Here is a 15,119-nt window from a genome sequence, read left to right as displayed (position 1 = left end):
GCAGCAAGTATATTCCAAACACAAATCTGGATCAAATTTTCTAGAAATCCTGAGATTAAAACTCATCACTTCTCTATAGATGTGCACAGTTTGGTGGGAGGGAAAAGCAAGAAAAGAGCCTTTGAGTACTAAGCAAAGGATGCTATCAGATACAGAGATGAGAATGTGGCTTGATAGGTGCCTTCCATGTAGAGGCAGCAAATAATTGCACATTTAGGCTATGGGTTCATCATATCAACGTGCTCTGATGGGCAAAGGAAAGTTAGCTTTTTCTCTTGATTTTTTAATCATTTTATTCAGGTTTAATTCACATGCCATAATGTCCACTCACTTCAATTGTACAATTCAGTTTTTTTTTTTTTTTTAACATATTCACACAGTTGTGTAACTATCACCACTATCTCATTTCAGAACATTTTAATCATCCCACGAAGAAACTCCTGTACCCATTAACAGCCATTCTTCATTCCTTCCCTCATTCACCATCCCCAACCCTAGGCAAATACTAATAGGCAAATACTAATCTACTTTATGTTCCTATTCAGTTCAGTTCGGTCGCTCAGTCATGTTCAACTCTTTGCAACCCCATGAATCGCAGCACACCAGGCCTCCCTGTCCATCACCAACTCCTGGAGTTTACCCAAACTTAGGTCCATTGAGTTGGTGATGCCATCCAACCATCTCATCCTCTGTCATCCCCTTCTCCTGCCTTCAATCTTTTCCAGCATCAGGGTCTTTTCAAATGAGTCAGCTCTTTGCATCAGGTGGCCAGATTTGCCCATTCTGGACTCTTTATATAAGTGGAATCATATGGCATAACTCCTTTGCATTGTTTTGTGTCTGGTTTATTTCTCTTTGCATGTTTTCAATATTCATCCGTGATATAGAATGTATCAGAATTTCATTACTTTTTATTATAAAATAATATTCTATTCTATGGATATAATAGATTTTATTAATTTATTCATAATTTAAAGGACATTTGGGTTATTTCTTCTTTTAGCTATTATGAATAAAGTTTGCTATAAATATTTATGAACAATTTTTTTGGTGGACATATGTTTTCATTTCTTTTGGGTATATACCTTGGAGTGGGTTTGCTGGGTCATATGGTAACTCTACATTTAAGTTTTTGAGAAACTGCCAGACAGTATTTAAATAACACTGAATGCATCATTTTACATTCTTACCACCAATGTATGAGGGTTCTGATTTTTCCACATTCCTGCCAACACTTGTTATTTTATGTTATTTTGATTATAGCCATCATTCTGGTGTTAAGTGGTATCATATTGTGGTTTTGATTTGTATTTTCCTAATGATTAATGATTTTTATTGCATTTTATGGTTACTTATATGTCTTCTTTGACCATTTATATGCCCACTCACATCTTTTATATTTTTATTATTGAGTTCTAATAGTTTTTCTGTAATATGAGTATAAGTCTATTATTAACTGTATAATTTTCATCTATGAAGCAATGTGTATACTTCATTATGCATGCAAACCTCTTCATTAATGGCTCAGTTGGGGGAGCTGTGCAGTTGGAGACTCCAGAAGGATAGCTCAGTGGGTGAGGACAAGCTCAATAAAGCGGGTGAGGAGAGCCTGATGCCAGCAGGCAAATACATAGGAACAAACTGCTCATGCACCCAGTCAGGTGATTCAGTATCCAGGCTCCCAGGGCTGGTCTCTGTATTCAATTCCTGTAGGGATACTCTGGGCCACAGGCTGGGAGACTGAGTCTACTGGGGGACACTGGGCACTGTGCATGGTATGAGGTATTCAACTGATTTATTTCAGATGTACATATCATGTCTTGGAACTATATATTGCAAAACTATTTCTTTCCCATTAAATATTTTCAACACTATCAAAAAATCAATTGACTGGGCTTCCCTGGTGGCTCAATGGTGAAGAAACCACCTGCCAATGCAGGAGACATGGGTTTGATCCCTGATTCAGGAAGATCTCACAACTAAGCCCATGCACAACTATTGGGCCTCTGCTCTAGAGCCTGGGAGCCTCAACTATTGAGCCCACGTGCTGCAGCTGTTGAAGCCCCTGTGCCCTAGAACCCATGCTCCACAACAATAGAAACCACTGCAATGAGAAGCCGGCACAATGCAACTATAGAGTAGTCCCCACTCTCTGCAACTAGAGAAAAGCCTGCACAGCAATGATGACCCAGTGCAGCCATAAATAAATAAGTAATCAATTGATCACAAATGTAAGGTTCATTTTTGGACTCTCAATACTATTCTATTGATTAATATGCCATTTTATGCCAGTACCATGCTGCTTTGATTACTGTAATTTTGTAGTTAGTTTTAAAAATGAGAAGTCTGAGTCTTTCCACTTTGTTCTTCTTTTTCAAGATTGTTTTGGCTATGCTGGGTTCCTTGCATTTCCACATGAATTTAAAGGTCTGCTTTTCAATGTCTATGGAAAAACCATCTGATATTTTAACAGATTTGCAATGAATCTGTAGATTCACTTAATTTTCTTATGTGATTATAAATACTTTCAAAATGCTAAGGGACCTAAAATATCTATACTTAATCTAGACACTTTAGAAATTCCATATTTGTACATCTCATTGCCTCCTTCATCATCTGTGAGACATCTCAAACTTATTGCATTCAAAGTAACTCTTGGTGCTTCTTCCCATTATCTGAACTTCTTCAAATCTTTCCCACCTAACGGCACCCCTATTTATCTAGTGTATTGTGCTGTGAATAAAGTCAGATTCTTTGGCTATTGATGATTTTGACATAAAAAATTTCATTTTCTCATGATAAAAGAAGTCTGTGTTATACAGCCTAGATTGGGGCTGCTGCGTGAGTACTTGCCTTCTCCAATATTCAGTCTTGTCTTTATGATTCAAATTGACTGGTAAAGCTACAATTTCACATCTGAGTTCCAAGCAGAAGGATTTAGGAAGGGGAGAATAAGGCCATGACCTCTCCCTTTTAAGAAAAAAATCTCAAAAAGCCCAAATTTCCCCGCATATATTTTATTGGCCAATGTTTAGCAATATACATTTTTGGTCATATTTCCTGAACATAAGACAGAAAAATATAAATTTTATCTGCTTCATGGCACATCGGATAAATCTAGGGTTTTGTTGTTAAGGAAGAGGGAAAATGTATATTGGAATAAGAAGTTAGCAGAAAGTCAACCTGCAAATGTCATTTCCCCCTTCACACTCAAACTATAATGTCTTGTTCAGTTTACATCCCAATAGCATAATAGTTGGTTTACTTTCTATCTCCAATGCCTTTTTATCCAAACCATCAACATATTTTGCCGAGAGTAGCATCCAGGTCTCTCTGCTGCTACTCTTTGTTCCCATATCCTCCAAATATCTTGTCAAAAAAATGTTTTACAAAATGCAAATCTGAGAACATTGTTTCCTAGGTTGAAACTCATCTAGAGTTTCTTTGCCCTTAGTAGTCTTGTAAGTAACTGTGTGTCCTTGCATGGATTGGCCTCTACCTGTACTTATAGCCTTAAATCACACCATGCACTCTTAACTTTTTCTATTTTTGCCACATGGACATTATCAGTTCCTCACACATATTGCACTTCCTGTCACAGGGTGCATACCACTGCCTCTATTGGAATGCATTTTCCTTCTTCTTTGACTATTTAAAATAAAACCTTTTATCCTTCTGATCTCCCTTATTAGGTCAGATTCTCCTGTCATACGCTCCCACAGCTTTCTCCTGTGAAATATGTAGCACTGCAGTGATTTTCACTTATGGGATGGTTTGCTATTCATCTGTTCCCCAGGAAGCTCTATGAAGATATTTGTTCATCATTATGTTCTTAGAATAGCATTTGACATTGATTACATTAAAACACTGGTTGAATGAATAAATGAATGAATAAAACAATAATTGAAGATATATAATGGAGATGAGAGAATCAATTTTTTTTGAGCTTCAGAAGTGCAAAATTAGGACTGATACATAGAAACTTTAGAAAACTGCATTACTGAAAAGAAAAGACTATTGTTACCTGTAAAACTGCCTAACAGTTTGTCCTATGAGCGTGTGATTTCATTCATTTATGAAATGGTTATTGAGAACCCAGTGTATGTCCCAGCACTTGCTGTTTGTATGAACTTAACAGGTTCTCCAAGTCTTAGTTTCCTCATTTCCTCCAGTAACAACAGTGCATCTCCCAAGACTCTTCTCAGTCAGTCTGTTGATGTCTACCCTTGTACCACTTATTTCAAGCTCTCTTCACTGGTAATTAAAGATCTATTTATAAGGTTTATATCTCTATGATTCAGAGGTTTTACTAAAATTAATAGATGATTTCATCATATTGATTATTCATTGTCATTCTGGCAAATAAATTCAAGAGATTTGATCTGATAGACAGAGTGCATGAAGATTATGGGCAGCAGTTTATAACATTGTACATGAGGCAGTGATCAAAATCATCCCCAAGAAAAAGAAATGCGGAAAGACAAATGGTTACATGAGGTGGTCTTACAAATAGCTGAGGAAAGAAGAGAAATGGAAGGCAAATGAGAAAAAGAAAGATATACTCATCTGAAAGCAGAGTTTCAAAGAATAGCAAAGAGAGATAAGAAAGCCTTCTTAACTGAACAGTGCAAAGAAACAGAAGAAAACAAAAGAATGGGAAAGACTAAAGATCTTTTCAAGAAAATTAGAGATACCAAGCGAACACTTCATACAGATGGGCACAATAAAGGACAGAAATATCTTAATCTTAACACAGAAGAACTACACAAAACAAGATGTTAATGACTCGGATAACCTTGATGGTGTGATCACTCATCTAGAGCCAGACATTCTGGAGTGCGAAGACAAGTGGGCCCTAAGAAGGATGACTAAAAGCAAAGCTAGTGGAGGTGATGGCATTCTAGCTGAGCTATTTCAAATCTTAAAAGATGATGCTGTGAAAGTGCTGCACTTAATATGCCAGCAAATTTGGAAAACTCAGCAGAGGCCACAAGACTGGAAAAGGTCAGTTTTCATTCCAATCCCAAAGAAAGGCAATGCCAAAGAATGTTCAAACTACAGTTCAGTTGTGCTCATTTTACATGCTAGCACGGTAATGATCAAAATTCTTCAAGCTAGGCTCCAATAGTGTGGAACTGAGAACTTCCAAAAGTACAAGCTGAATTTACAAAAGACAGAGGAACCAGAGATCAAATTGCCAACGTCTGTTGGATCATAGGAAAGCAAGGAAATTCCAGAAAAGCATCTACTTCCACTTCATTGACTACATTAAAGATTTTGTGTGGATCACAACAAACTGTGGAAAATTCTTAAAAAGATGGAAATATCAGACTACCTTACCTGCCTCCTGAGAAACCTGTATGCAGATCAAGAAGCAACAGTTAAAACTGAACATGGAACAACGGACTGTTTCAAAATTGGAAAAGGAGTACATCAAAGCTGTAAATATCACCCTGCTTATTTTACTTATATACAGGGTACATGATGCAAGATGTCAGGCTGAATGAACCTCAAGCTGGAATCAAGATAGTCAGGAGAAATATCAATAACCTCAGATATGCAGATGACATCACCCTTATGGCAGAAAGTGAAGAGGAACAAAAGGGCCTCTTGATGAAGGTGAAAGAGGAGAGTGAAAGGCTGGTTTTTTCACTCAACATTCAAAAAACAAAGATCCAGTCACATCATTTCATGGGAAATAAAATGGGAAAAAATAGAAACAGTGACTTTATTTTACAGGGCTTCAAAGTCACTGTGGATGGTGACTGCAGCCATGAAATTAAAAGATGCTTGCTCCTTGGAAGAAAAGCTATGACAATTATAGCAGTGTATTTAATAGCCGAGACATCAGTTCACCAACAGAAGTCTATATACTCAAAGCCATGTTTTTTCCAGTAGTCATATATGGATGTGAGAGTCAGACCATAAAGAAAGCTGAGTTTCTAACAACTGATGCTTTTGAACTGTGGTATTGGAGAAGACTCTTGAAAGTCCCTTGGACAGCAATGAGATCAAACCAGTCAATCCTAAAGGAAATCAGTCTGAATATTCATTGGAAGGACTGATGCTGAAGCAAAAGTGCCAACCCTTTGGCCACCTGATGTGAAGAGCCAACTCGTTGAAGACCCTGGATGGTGGGAAGGATTGAGAACAAGAAGACAAGGGACAACAGAGAATGAGATTGTTGGATGACGTCATAGATTCAATGGATGTGAGTTTGAGCAAACTCCAGGAAATAGTGGACAGGGAAGTCTGGTGTACTGCAGTCCATGAGGTCGCAAAGAGCTGGACATGGCTGAACAACTGAACACAACAGTTGTCATTCTAATGAACTATGCTAGGTGTTTGTAGAATTCAGCATTGAACAAATTGGAGCTGATTCCTGCTCTCGTTAAAGTTTGAGTCTAGTGGGGAAAGAGGAAGATGTAAAATGTCTATAAAACAATGAAATGCTAAATTGGAATGAGAATTGCAAGGGGCAAGTTAAGAATTATGATTTGGGCATAAAGGGGACTAATTTAGATGTGAATTTGGGACACTTTCTCTAGATAGTGATGTTTAAGCAAACACTTGAAGAATGAATAAAGAGTTGAATTAGCAAGGAGTAGGAGGAAAAATATCCCAGGTAGGAATATAATGCCCCCGAAGTGGATCAGAGTTTGTTGTGTCTTTCCAGAATATCTGGATGCTGGCAGTTCCTCTGCAGCACTCTGACAAGGGCAAAGAATATTGGGGCATTTTTTCCCTTTTGTCTCGGGAGAGTGTATTTCCATTAATGTATTGTGCTTGAGGTCAGTTAAGACCTCAGAGTCTTGATCAAATAAATGGTTGTTAGGGAAGTTATGCACTTTCAAATGTTTGACACTAAAGAGGAGATTTTAAATAACACTGCCTATCTCTAAGTTTTTATGTTATTTTTCATAATATTTTATGAGATAATATTTAACCTTTAATCTTGTTATATTTTACTTTTTCTTTAACAAATATCATTGGATTATTGCATGCTAATTAGTTATTAAGACCATTACCTACTTTTTGTTCAAGAGAAGTAAAATACATATGGAAGCAAAAGCAATGTGAAGATGGCAAATATGTCAGTGTGCAGAAAGCATCTGCTGCACAACTAAGGCAGACATGGCCTCAATGTCAACGGCAAGCTTTTAGTTTTAAGAATTAATGAACAGATGAGGGAGGCCATGAAATAATGACAGGAAAAGAAGATGTAGGGTTTTTTTTTTTTGTTAATTATAATAATGCCAGTAGATAAGATGAAAAGTGTATTGAGGTATCAAGGAATCGATCTCCCTCACTTGAAGTGACTTACAGCTAGCTGTTGGATGCCAAAAATAATCTAATTGTAGTATTTTGTGTAAATTAATGCATATATAATACATTACAGGGAAGGGGAAATAAAGACTCATGTCCAAAGCTTTTACATAGTAAAGTGTTTAAACAGTAGAGTGTTTCCAGGAATTTGGGTATCCTTGACCTTAGAATTCCCATCATTTGCATGCTGATGTTCTCTCTTCCCCTTACATCTCTAGAATAACATCTATCATTTCTAGAAAGCAAAACTTAGGCAAATAGGGCTCAGAGTAGTATGGGTATTTGAAAGATGATGGTAGTTATGAGAAAAGTCAATTTTTCTATATTTTAAAGCCTTGAGAATGAAATTTAAAACTGAGATGGGTTTCCCTTCCCTCTTGAGGCAAGCATGCTCTGTGCTACAGCTCATTCTCAAAGCAGGGGTGTGATCTTAGTTGATTTTGTTGTCATTCCCAGTCTGGGTTCAGGCTTTTCAGTGATACAAATACTAGTCATTTTGCTCATCCACTTATCGTTCTAGCCCTAAATTGGGAGAGTCATTAAATCTTCTGGTCTCAACTTTTGCTCTGTGAGCGCATCCCACAGCCCTGTCCAAAGAACATTCCTTACTTTTGCTTCAACACTTCGTATATTTGATTAAAATAATAAGAGAATCAGAATTTACAGGGAGCTTATAATGTGCTATGTATTTTGCTAGGGGTTACATCCCTTATTAAAAAATTAGAGAACACAAATAATATAAATATTTTATGTATATAATGTTTATATGTACATATGGAAAAATGTAAACATACATGAAAATATTATCTACATAGCTACACACACAAGAAAAACCCATGTACAAACCTATATGCATGGAAGAGGATCTGGAAAGAAGTACAAAATATGAAGTAATTACCTAAGTTTTGTAAGGGTATAGATAATTTTGCTTGCTTTGTACTTTTCTGCATTTTCAAAACTTCTTAGCTGAGAATGTTTGGAATCAATCATTAAAAAGAACAAAATGAATATGGAATAAAATATTGTAGATCCCCAAAATGCAGAGCATAAAATTGTAAAACTTATTATGTAAGTTACTTTATGCATTTCCTACTGGAGTCATGATATACCCTAATAAGATAGTGAGATAAAGCTGTGTCTTAGAGGCTCTCTTCCTGTGGAATCTCTGTGAATGTCTGACTTGCAGAAGAGGCCAGCTTTAATGAGAAACAATTCTGGGGCCTATAGTAGAGTGAACTTGCAGGCAGCTCTCTGTAGCTTTAAAAAGTGTAATTAGAAATGAAATTGAAGCCTTTTGTTGTCCAGGAACTTACAAGGTGAAATGAGTCAGCTGCATTTGTGTAGTCTAGGGCAGAGAAAGAACAATCTATTCAGCAATGAGCAATTTATTCTCTGTAAATTAGAGAATATAAATAATATAAAGTCCATATTAGAGCCACAGTGTTTGTCGGTCACTTATACTTTTTATATGTTTGTTTTCTCATATGTAACATGAGCAGGTTGAACTAGTTTTTGAGGACTTCTTCAGACCTCAACATCTGGAATTCTGAGTCAACATGAATTTTACCATGAAAAAACTTAGAACACGCACAGGAATAATAGAACTGTTACTGAGTTCAAACTCGTTCTGCTCACTAAATCCAAACTTGTTCTGATCACTGGGAGACAAGTTGTTGGGACAAGAATAATGACTTTATTCAGAAAGCCAGCAGACCAACAAAATGGCAGATTCATGTCCTAGAAAACTATCTTACCTGAGTTAGAATTGGCTTCTTTTGTGTTTAAGGGGGAGGGGGATGTGGTTAGTTGTTGCAGACTTCTTGGTGTCAGAAACTTGCATCTGTCTGCATAGATGAGGTCATGATATTCTTGAAAACCTTTAATTAGATAAATATTATTTTCTATGCTACAAATTTTTATCTCTATCTGAATGGAAGAATGTTATACTTTAAAGGTCAGAACTTTGAAAATAGGCTCTTTTGTGTATTTCAGGCTATAGGCAAAATTCTTTTACAAAAGTACAGAGTCAACATGTCCAGGCAACAGAGCACAAAGGTTAAAGTAAAAGAAACAGATCCAACATGGAATCACGTTTCTTCTTCCCTATTACAAAACTACAGATGAAGGATAAATGGAACTTTCTAAGATCAAGAAAGAAATCAGGAGCAAATAGTCCCAAGAGTAACTTCACTTGTAGTAAGAAAAAAAAAAAAAACTTTCAGCTTTCACTGAAAACCAACCTCAGGGGTTTTTGTTGTGGTTTGCAGTGGGTTTTTTTTCCTACTGTGTAGTTAAAATCACCTGAAAGAGAAGGGCCCAAGTGGCTGTTTTCTGGTCAGCTTGAAGGGACAAGTGGAAATTTTGTTACTGTTGGTCAGTCATTTGCGTTCAACTCTTGGCAACCACGTGGACTAAAGCACACCAGACTTCCCTGTCCTTCACTATCTCCCAGAGTTTGCTCAGACTTATGTTCATTGTGTTGATGAAGCCATCCAAACATCTCATCTTCTGAAGCCCCATTCTCCCCTGTCCCTTAATCTTTCCCAGCACCAGGGTCTTTTCCAGTGAGTTAGCTCTTTGCATCAGGTGGCCAAAGGACTGGAGGTTCAGCTTCAGCGTCAGTCCTTCCAATGAATATTCAGGTTTGATTTCCTTTAGTATTGACTCATCTCCTTGCTGTCCAAAGGACTCTTAAAAGTCTTCTCAAGCACCACAGTTCAAAATCTTCATTTCTTAGGCATTCAACCTTCTTTATGGTCCAACTCTGACATCCGTATACGACTTTGCTATACTGACCTTTGTTGGAAAAGTGATGGCTCTGCTTTTTAATTTACTGACTAGTTTTGTCAGCGTTACTGACAAAGCTATACTGACTAGCTTTCCTTCCAAGGAGCAACTGTCTTTTAATTTCATGGCTGAAGTCACCATCCACAGGGATTTTGGAGCCCAAGAAAATAAAAGCTATCACTGTTTCCACTTTTTTCCCCATGTATTTGCCATGAAGTGATGGAACTGGATGCCAGGATCTCCGTTTTTTGAGTGTAGAGCTTTAAGCCAGCTTTTTCATTCTCTTTCACCCAGATCAAGAGATGCTCTAGTTCGTTTTCACTTTCTGTCTTTAGAGTGGTATCATCTGCATATCTGAGGTTGTTGATATTTCTCCCAGAAATCTTGATTTCAGCTTGTGATTCATCCAGCCCAGCATTTGGCATGACGGACTCTGCATATAAATTAAATAAGCAGAGTGACGATATACAGCCTTGATGAATTCCTTTCTCAATTTTGAACCAGTCCATTGTTCTGTATCCAGTTCTGACTATTGCTTTTTGACCTGTATAGAGGTTTCTCAAGAGCAGGTTAGGTAGTCTAGTATTCCCATCTCTTTCAGAATTTTCCACAGATTTTTGTGACCCACACAGTCAAAGACTTTAGCGTAGTCAATGAAACAGAAAAATTTCTGGAATTCCCTTGCTTTCTCTATGATCCAGTGGATGTTGGCAATTAGATCTTTGGTACCTCTGCCTTTTCTATATCCAGATTGAATATCTAGAAGTTCTTGGTTCATGTACTGCTGAAGCCTAGCTTTAAGAATTTTGAGAATTACCTTGCTAGCATGTGAAATGAGCTCATATATACCATAGTTTGAATCTTCTTTGTCATTACTCTTGTTTGGTTTTGGAATGACCTTTGTGGCCATTGTTGAGTTTTCTAAATTTGTTGACATATTGAGTGCAGCACTTTAACAGCATCAGCTTTTAGGATTTTAAACAGCTCAGCTGGAATTTCATCACCATCACTAGCTTTGTTTATAGCAATGCTTCCTAAAGCCCACTTGTCTTCACATTCCATTATGTCTGGTTCTAGGTGAATGATCATACCATCATGCTTATCTGGGTCATTAAGACTTTTTTTGTATAGTTCTGTGTATTCTTGCCACCTCTTCCATCTTTTTAGTTTCTTTTATGTCTTTGCCATGTCTGTCCTTTATTAATCATCCTTGCATAAAATGTTCCCTCAGTATCACCAATTTTCTTGAAGAGATCGCTAGTCTTTCCCATTCTATCATTTTCCTCTATGTCTTTGCATTGTTCACATAGAAGCCCTTTAAAAAAATCTCTCCTTGCTATTCTGTGGAACTCTGCCTTCAGTTGTGTATATCTTTCCCTTTCTCCTTTGCCTTTTGCTTGTCTTCTTCCCTTAACTGTTTGTGAGGCCTCCTCAAACAACCATTTGCCTTTTTGCATTTATTTTTCTTGGGATGGTTTTGGCCACTGCCTCTTGTAAAATGTTATGAACCTCTGTCCATAGTTCTTCAGGCATTCTGTCTACCAGATCTAATCTCTTGATTCTACTCACTACCCCCACCGTATAATCATAAGGGAATTAATTTAGGTCATACCTGAATGGCCAAGTGGTTTTTCCTACTTTCTCCAATTTAAGCCTGAATCTTGCAACAATGAGCTGATGATCAGAGCCACAGTCAGTTCCAGGTCTTGTTTTTTGCCGACTGTATAGAACTTCTCCATCTTCAGCTGCAAAGAATATAATCAATCTGATTTCGGTATTGGCCATCTGGGGATTTCCATGTTTACAGTCATCTGTTTTACTGTTGGAAGTATGTGTTTGCTATGACCAGTGTGTTCTCTTAACAAAACTGTGTTAGTCTTTGCAGTGCTTCATTTGGGAGCTCAAAAACTTTTAGAAGATACAACTTTATAGAGGAAGGAAATCTAGAAAGTAAAGCAGCTAGATTTGAGAGATCAGTGATTCAAATTTGAAGGCAAATGGAAAGTACTGTGTATGGCTTGGTTTGGGAAAGATAAATGTGCATTCTCTCCCAGAGCTTAAGCCTAACTATAGACTGAGAGTGTTCAACTTTCTACCTTTAGGCCACATGTTTCCTATAAACCTGAGACTCCAACATTCAATTGTCCATTTGGCATTTCTACTTGGATGTCTCATAAGCATTTCAAGGTTACTATGGCCTAAACATTGCCCTTAGCTTCCTCCTCTAGCCTGGCTCGCCTCAGTTTTTTTCCATCTTTGTAAATGGTACTACCATTGATTCAGTTACTGAAGCCAGAAAACTGCAAGTCGACTGCAGCTGGCTCTCTTGCTTGAGGCACTAGGGCTCTGGCGGTCGGACTGACGGAGTGAATAGAGAGACGCCCAGCGGCCGCGAGCTCCGCGCAAATACCAGGCAGACTTGCACCCAGAGGCCGACAGCCGACCGTGCCCGCCGGGATCTCCAGAGCTTCTCCTGCCCGGCTCCCGTGCCAGCGTCCGGTGGCCGCCGTCCTGCCAAGTGATTGCTGCCTCGCCTCCTCCGCCGAGTCCGGGACCATGAAGCTGCTGCCGTCGGTGGTGCTGAAGCTCTTTCTTGCTGCAGTGCTTTCGGCGTTGGTGACTGGCGAGAGCCTGGAGCGGCTTTGGAGAGTCCTGGCTGCTGGAGCCAGCAATCTGGACTCCCCTACTCAATCTACGGACCAGCTGCTGCCCGTGGGAGGTGGCCAAGGCTGGGAAGTCCTGGACTTGGAAGAGGCAAACCTGGACCTTTTCAGAGCTGCTTTCTCCTCCAAGCCACAAGCTCTGGCCACACCCAGCAAGGAGGAGGGAAGAAGAGAAACCCATGTCTTCGGAGATACAAGGACTTCTGCATCCACGGAGAATTCAAATACGTGAAGGAGCTCCGGGTTCCAACCTGCATCTGCTACCCAGGTTATTATGGAGAGAGGTGCCATGGGCTGAGCCTCCCAGTGAAAAATCGCTTATATACATACGTGCGATCACACAACCATCCTGGTTGTGGTGGCTCTGGTGCTGTCATCCGTCTGTCTGCTGGTCATCATGGGGCTTCTCATGTTTTGGTACCACAGGAGAGGAGGTTATGACGTGGAAAATGAAGAGAAAGTGAAGTTGGGTGTGACTACGTCCCACTGAGAGGAACCTGTGCTCAAGGAATCAACTGGGGACTGCTACCTCTGAGAAGATACAAGTTGATCACAGATTCTCCAGAGGGGAAGGACTTCACAACTAGCCATGAAGATTCCTTCATCCCCAGTTGCCATCTAGATTGGGCCTCCCATAATTGCTTTGCCAAAATACCAGAGCTTTCAAGTGCCAAACAGAATATGTCCAGTGGGATCTGGGTCAGAACAAAGCAAAAGTGAGGGACCTTCGTGTCCTGATTCTCCTGCACCAAGCCCTACTTACCCCCATACGTTTGCTTGAACACTTCTCTTCTGGATTAAAAACGCCAGTTAAATTCCATATGCTCCAGGATCTTTGACTGAAAAAAAAAAAAAAAAAAACAGAAGGAGAGGAAGAAAGAAAGATTTGGGGACTGGAAGAAAGTAACAAAGATCGAGAAGCCATGTACTCAAGTCACCACCAAGGGATCTGCCATTTGGACCCTCCAGCGCTGGATTTGATGGGTTAACTGTGAAATACCATAGACCTGAGAACTCTGAATTTTGGGACTTCTACCCAGATGGAAAAATAACAACTGTTTTTGTTTGTTTGTTTGCAAAATGCCTCTTAAATTATATATTTATTTTATTCTAAAAAAAAATCATTAGCAAGTCCTGTCAATTCGCTCTCAAAAATGTACCTCAATTCCATCTATTTTTCTCAATCTTGAGAACTCCTATTCTATCAATATCACCTTCATGTTTTACCCAAACTTCTCAATAGCCTACAGATTGGTTTCATCATTTTTTGGGTGCCCCATGATTTATTTGCCATCACAGCCAGAAGGATTAAAATAACAACAAAACCAACAACAACTTATGTCAGTTTTCTGCTTATGTTCACTGTTCTTAGGATAAAAACTATGCTGTTAGTCATGAATTATATGTGCCTGTATAATCTGGCTCATTCTCCTCCACATCAGCAGCTACTTTTTCACCTTTAAAATATCTAGGTTTAACATCTTTTCAAGTCTCAAAACACAGCCACTTCTTTGCTTTTTCTCTATATGGAATATTTTTTTCCCATCAGATCTCACTATGGTTTGCCTCTATTATCAGTCCTGTGCTTAAATTCCTCTTCATCAAAATGTCTTTGTCATGACTACCTTGTGGAAACTCAGACCTTTCTCTCATTCTGTACCATGACACCCTTTGATTTTCCTTGTAGCTTAATGTTAGTCAGTTATTGTCTAGATATTGATTAATTTAACTGTGAATAGCCAGTGTTGTCCACTTGAATCTGAGCTTTCAGAAGATGGCCTTGAGACAGGAGATAAATTGGCCCCAGACTGAGCAGCTGGAGTTCATCCCTTGTGGACAGAGCAAGATAATAAAGGAGGCTAGGTCCTGCCCAGATAAAATATAAATACCACATGTTTCTCATTCTTTAAGTCAAGTTCCTTGGAGGTCAAAAGGGGAATAATGTTAATCTACCCATAGATCTCTATGCTGGAATCCATCTTGGTTGAGAAATGCACGCACACACATGGGGGGATCCAGAGATATACCAAAAACAGATTCAGAACCAGGCAGTCAAAATGATTGGCCAAAGAAAACCTGAAAGAAAGGCTCCATATAAGTGATTTAAACTGACAAGAGGGCACGACTCTCTGAGTCTGCCCATGTGTCCATCCACATGTACTGTACTTTTTTACTTCTAATAAACACTTCACTTGTTTCACTACTTTCCGTTTTTGTGGGAATTCTTTCTGTAAAGCCAAAGGGCCAGGGCCTTGTCATTGACCACTGGTATAGTAGCTAGGATTCAGTATTCTTACCATTGTGGTCCAAACTCAATCTCTGGCCAGGAACCAAAACCCTGCT

At 38.8% G+C, this 15,119-nt stretch overlaps 1 pseudogene; it reads left to right on the top strand.

Annotated features, from left to right (window-relative positions):
* The first annotated feature begins 12,669 nt into the window (after positions 1-12,669).
* LOC102267245 (proheparin-binding EGF-like growth factor pseudogene) lies at positions 12,670-13,505 on the top strand (annotated as a pseudogene).
* The last annotated feature ends 1,614 nt before the right edge of the window (positions 13,506-15,119 follow it).

The sequence above is a fragment of the Bos mutus genome, chromosome 13, assembly GCF_027580195.1.
Source record: "Bos mutus isolate GX-2022 chromosome 13, NWIPB_WYAK_1.1, whole genome shotgun sequence".
NCBI lineage: Eukaryota > Metazoa > Chordata > Mammalia > Artiodactyla > Bovidae > Bos > Bos mutus.
The sequence above is the reverse complement of the archived record's forward strand: the minus strand, read 5'-3'. Positions and strand labels throughout refer to the sequence as shown.